This window comes from Austrofundulus limnaeus, unplaced genomic scaffold (assembly GCF_001266775.1).
Source record: "Austrofundulus limnaeus strain Quisiro unplaced genomic scaffold, Austrofundulus_limnaeus-1.0 Scaffold2, whole genome shotgun sequence".
Lineage (NCBI taxonomy): Eukaryota > Metazoa > Chordata > Actinopteri > Cyprinodontiformes > Rivulidae > Austrofundulus > Austrofundulus limnaeus.
In genome coordinates, this window is record NW_013952404.1 from 9463358 (window position 1) to 9469578 (window position 6221).

The 6221-nt window shown below is 39.9% G+C and overlaps 1 protein-coding gene across 1 annotated transcript in view; it reads right to left on the bottom strand.

Moving 5' to 3' along the window:
- Positions 1 to 2533, bottom strand: part of ncmap (non-compact myelin associated protein) — an 8349-nt gene extending 5816 nt beyond the window's left edge. Inside the window, exon 1 of the mRNA XM_014015281.1 lies at positions 2273 to 2533. The gene's annotated coding sequence lies outside the window, so the exon portion shown is untranslated. The remainder of the gene's footprint in view (positions 1 to 2272) is intronic.
- Positions 2534 to 6221: the final 3688 nt, after the last annotated feature.

The window sequence follows — 6221 nt, forward strand, 5'->3', positions numbered from 1 at the left end:
AGGTGATATAGACATAAGTATTCCACAACACAAATAACTTCATTTCTGGACACTTATGGTTTGATTTCTTTGTATGTATGGATCACTTGGGTTGTTACCGACATCTGGTGAAAATTTCATGTCATTAGCACCTCTAGTAATATATTTACTGAGAAAAATGGTGATGTGTTCAATACTTATTTTACCCGCTGTATTTTACCATATCTGCAGCTGTTAGAGCCATAACAAACACTAGCTAGTACTGTTTTATTCTGCATTTATCCTATTTTTGTAACTCTCATAACTGTTTACCGCTTGTATTCATTAAATTTGGATTTAATTTATTTGATTTTGCCTGCAGCTAACATTATTGAACAGCTGACCTGAAAGGTTGCTTTACTACAGCACATACAGAAGAAACTTACGTGTGAAATGTTATTCCCTGTGAATTTTATYATGTGTCACAGTTTCTAACTAAATATCCACTTACTTTTCTTGGGCTCTGCACACGTCTACATCTGGTCCAGTAATTTCTATATTTATCAACGATTCTTCCTCCTATGCTGAGTAAACAAATCATCCTCTCATCAGTTCTGATAGAAGACTCAGAGCAGAGCAGGAATTTTACAATTTCCCTTTTTTATGCTACAGCTGAAGAGGAACAACTTTTATCTGTTCTCACATTAAATGAAATCATCTTCAGAAAAGCTCAGAGTCAATATTTGAGGAGGTTAATGAGTGAAAGGTCAGATTTAGGAGAACAGGCCTAGTTTGACATAATGTTGGAGCTCACATCAGACATTTACTTCCCATATCTGTTTTCCACATGTGAGGAGAGATTTATCTGTGACATTTATTGATCTCGTTTTGTCAGCAGCAACACATCATCAGCTCCTTCTGATGGACACAAATCATGAGGTGACGTCAGGTTTAGAAACTTATTTACTGGAAAACTACGGTTTTGAGGTGTTATAAGTGTAAGAGTGAGAATTGAACTGATCTGTGTATCAAAATACAACACTTCAGAAAACACTTTGTTCTTTCAAAAATATTTCCAAAATGCTGTTGAATTCTCTTGCTGTCTTGGGTTTTAAAGCAATCTCGCTTTATTCCTGAAATACAGTATCTACAAATCAATAATGTGCCTCTATCTTTTTTATAAAAAAACACCAAATAAAACAGGTCTGAAATGTGGAGGTGGGGGGGGGGGGACGACACAGTTGTGTTGTGATTTTACAATAAGTTTGCTCAGCAGCTTCCAGGCTTTGAAGAGCCYTTGAAAAGAGCGACAAATGAGAGGTAAAGAACAGGAGAAGTGCCTTTGTCCAGCCGAGGAAACAAGCTTTTATTCTAGTCAGGATTTGACTGATGCCTTTGTCGATGAAACCTACTGAAGTGAGGTCAAACAGGCTGACTGGTGTCGCAAATGAATCAGTCAGAAACATCAGGGGGACTTTAGTAAAAATAAAATAAAATAATCAGTTTCGTTGCAACTTTGAGAGATTTAGACTCAACGAAAATGCTGCTTTTATAAGACATGAAAACAATGAAAAGTAACAGAGTACTGGTGGTAAATTCAAACACACATAAGGATTTCATTATCAGGTTATTGTGACAACAGGCCTGTAGTCATAAAGTAGAGCTGGTCATTGATATAACACTTCTCTGTTTGCTCTGTGTTCCTCTTTATGTTTGTTTTTTTTATGTTCACGATGCAAATGACTCAAAGTGTTTTATTTTTCTTTATTTATTTTCAGGAACGTTTCGCATGCATTTTAAGGTCAGCCAACAAGGCAGATCTGCTTTTCTGAAAAGAGCGAACACTGCCCATGACTGAAGGCGACCTTTGAGATGAAAACTGTCACTTTGAGCCCGGCGCTGCTGACTGAGGCCAGATTTATGAAGTTAGAATGAATGAAACTTCCTCTTTCTGGGCTTATTGCACACTCTGCTTATGACCTGTCTGAAGTGGAGAGATTGAATTAGGGCATCAAGCAGAAGTCACATTTTCCTACAGGGCTTAGTGGCAACTGGTGAGTGAAACAGTCACTTATAACAACTTTAGGTTTTTGATTTTATTTTTACTTTACAATCTTGGTAAATATTAATCTCTGGAATGTGAGCTTTTCACCTGCTGTCTCGCCATGTTGTCTGGGAGAGACCCTTGTTCTCACACAGACACAGTTACAACACACATGAAACTAAACACTCACACACACACACACACAAAGCCTGAGTTAAAAGAATAAAAGAGCTAAGTACACATTCAGCAGCAATTAGTGCTGTGACTTACCAAAAATGGCTCCTCTTTGGTTTTCAGCTCTAGCCCACTACAGATGGGAGTCCGAGCAGATAGAGCCCACTCCCTCAGCTGGCTGAGGGGGGCATAGTCCACCTGTGGGGGCCAGGCAATCACAGCAGGTCTGAGACAGGTGGGGGAAGAGGAGGTTTGAAGCTGCTCCCAAAATTGAAAAAATAAAAATGAAATACGTAAAGTAATCCCCCAGCTGCTGTAGCCAAATGAAAAGTGTGTCCAGGAACAAGCCTGGGTGAACTCTGCGAGTGCGTCTGTTTGGTTTCTGGGAGAATCAGAGGAGGAGGAGAGTGAAATGACGGAGGAGGAAAGAGGAGGAGACTCCACCAGCTCGCTCTGCTCTGAGCTGCTCCTGGCTGTGAGGAACCATCTCAGGCAGCTGGTTTTTCAGGTCCCTCCACCCCCGGCCTTTAGGCGTGCCGCCACGGCTGCAGACTCCTGTCCTGAGCCAGTGTTGACTTTTTGAGTGGGGTTGTGGAAACATTCAATAAGCTCTGCTGGCAGGGTTTCCAAATCGTTTTTATCCAACATCTCTTAAAAGAGCAGGACATTTTTGCATTTTTATTTTTTATTTTTTTTGAGTGAACCAATCTATTAATTATTGTATCAGTTTATGTTATGCATGTAGTTAAAATTTAACTACAGGTGGACTATTTGTTCCCAGAGTACTGGGTGTGTTTTGAGAGGAGAAACACATCTATTTCCTTTGATTCTACTGCAAACAAATGAATTGTAGTTCTCTGCACATTTACCAGGGGAAGCATCAATGTCTTCTTGTATGGAGTTCCATTTATGCCAAAAATATGTTGTTGAGCCTTAGTCCATGTTCCACCATCAAACTCAGTTTTCTATTTAAAGGCACAGTGTGTAGGATTTTGTTAATTCTTTTAGCCGAAATTGAGATAATCACTAATGACAATGATAAAAAAAAAACATGTCTAATCATTGCAGACAAAGACCTTGTTTAATTATTTTTACCTTATAAAAAGTTGTTTATATCTCCATGGTCATGGGTCCCCACTATAGGCAGCCGCCATCTTGCACCGCCATCTTGTTTACGAAGGCTCATGAAGGACAAACTGCGGTGGCGGCGTCAAAAACGGTTTTAGTTGTAATACTATAAATGTAATATTTGTTGTCTGTCATTGTAGCTGGGATAATTTTACTTATTAAAGCTCATAATCTTACCACTTGAAACATCACTAGCCCTGAAGCTGCTGGTAGACATCGTGGTTGGAATTATCAAAAGTTTTTGACACCTGAGAGACACCGTAGCAACTCCTTTGCGTTTGGAAGTGGGGGGTGGGGGTGGGGGGAGGACCAGGGAGGCTGATTCAACCACTCAACCACTAGATGTCGCTGAAAACAACAAATCCTACACACTGTGCCTTTAAATCCGTGCCAAATAATCACAGGGATCACTCTTCACGTTTCCTCCAGGGGCTAGGTGGTGCCCACGACAACAAAGCAAGTCAGCGATGTGCTTTTGTGATAAAGTGTAACCAAACTTCATTCAAACAGAGCATGCACATATTGTTCTGCGTCACCCAACACGCTGAGAGCCATGTTGGTGTGTGCACAGAGCCGGTGGCCCCYTGTTCTGTCGTGCCTAGCACTTGCACTGAAGCGTATAAAAGCTGGTGGTCGGATGTCATAGAGAGGAAGCCATCTTACAAAAGGGAATCCTGCTGTGCTGTAAACAACCTGCAGAACCATCTGGGGCAGAAAACAAAACACYAATGCAGAACAAGTCACTTTAGTCCACCTCTGGGATTTAAAATAAGATTTTATTAATCTCATTCACACCACAGARCAAAAACATAAACGTGAGGTTGAGACTAAATTGTCTCCAGGTGTGAGTGAGAGAGTGAATGGTTGTTTGTCTCATTTGTCTCTCCCTGTGATGGAACTGCAGCCTGTCCTGGGCGTACCCCGCCCCTCGCACAGTGACTGCTGGATATGTGCACCAATGGATGGATGGATATATTTTATTAATCTGACATGTTAGCTTTGACGCTTAAAAGAGCTGTTCAAATTTGACGAAACGGGGTTCAATAGAGAAGGTATGAGCAACAAAATAAATTTCTGATAAAATGCTGTGTGAATGAGAGAAGGGTGGATGCTTTTATGCGCTGAAGAAGCAAAAAATTGGAGTTATTAWAACCTAAAATAGGCAGAACACTAGCTAAAACCTGAAAGAAGCTAAATGATATGTAAAAGTAGGAGAAAGCTTGCTAAATGTAAAGCCTAACTAAAAGCTTAAACTATCAAAACAGTAGGTATGAGCTCCTAGTAAGAAAAAGGAAAACAGCTGATTGCAGCAAAGTGGCTAAGTAGCTGCCAAAAGTCTTTCTAAAAGTAGCAAATGYCTCATTTGAAAGTAGCAAAAGGGTAACTAAAAGTAGCAAAAGACAAGCTAAAAGTTTCAAAATGATGGCTAGAAGCTAAAAGTAGTAAACACCTAATATAAAACTGAAGTAGCAAAAGGGTAGCTAAAATTAAAATGAGCAAAATGTAAGCTAAAAGTTTCAAAATGCTGGCTAAAGGCTAAAAGTAGTAAATACCTTATTTAAAAGTGAAGTAGCAAAAGGGTAACTAAAAGCAGCGAAATGCAAGCTAATAAAAGTTTCAAAATGCTGGCTAGAAACTAAAAGTTACAAACAGCAAACTAAATCTGTTAGGTAAAACTGTCAAAGGGCTTGTTAAACACTAAAATTTGCAAAATAGCTAAAAGCGTAAAGGAAGTGATACAGCTAGCTGTTGCTGGCACTATTTGTCCTCGCAATGCAAACATAATTGCAAATGCAGTGCCTAAAAACTCATGTTTTTATTTAAGTTTTTTAAACAAAAGTCATTTTTGATCTTGGGTCTTGGAGTACATATTAGCTCACCAGTCTTGTAAAAATCAAATATTTTTCCCCCCAACTGAAGTCATTCAAAAAGCTATCTACAACTAAATATTCCATAGAACAAAAGATTTGACCCAAATATTAGCCGTGTGTTTCTATATTTTTTTTAGGTTTATCATAAAAAAAAATAATGTTGAGCATTTTTTAAGTCAAATTGTGACCATTTTAGGAGCCACTGTATGAGGAAAATGTCCTGTATGTGTGTTTATATCAAATCACGACCACCCAGTGCACTATTTTACTCCTGAGGAGAAGAGACTCTGATGTGTGTTTGAAGAGAATCTGTAGCTCCTGCGCGCCCARTGACCTGATCACAGCACTGCCTGGAGTACATGGCCCCTTTGAACAGTAAGGGTCATTGTGAAGAGGAATTCCCCCGGTGCCCACACCACGATGAGAGGGCTTTTTGTCTCATGGAGTGGAGAGCATTGTGGAAAGTGTGCCTCATTTCACAGCTGRTGGACAGTCCTAACCACCTGAGAGTCATCCATATATTTTCCCTCTCTCTCAGTGAGATTAGCAGTGGTGACGCAGGTGATAGCTACCTTAGATTATATCCGTGCTGATGGGGAGTTTTATTTCTTATTCTGTTGGGCAAACCTGCACACGCAAAACCTCACAGTGAAATGAGCGTTCAGCCTTTTGCTGCTCTTTCTACTTTTATGATAACAAAAACAAATGGATAAGAGAAATATTTTGTTGTCTGTCTTCTACTCAGGAGCCGAAAGAAGGATACTGATGCTGTAAATTACAACAGGCTAATGAAACAGGTGCAGCAGCACATTTCCTGCTGTGCATTTTCTGTTCAGTGTTGRTCACAGAAAGAATCATGGCCTCAACCTTGCAGCTCTCATCATTAGACCAACAMGACAGAAAATAAACTGCTGTTGGGTCCTTGGGGTAAGTATGAGATGCTGTGTGGGAGGTGATTTAAGATATCCCATTACACAGAGATTTAAGGTTTAATCCATGTTTTGTGTGTGTGTGTGTGTGTGTGTGTGTGTGTGTGTGTGTGTGTG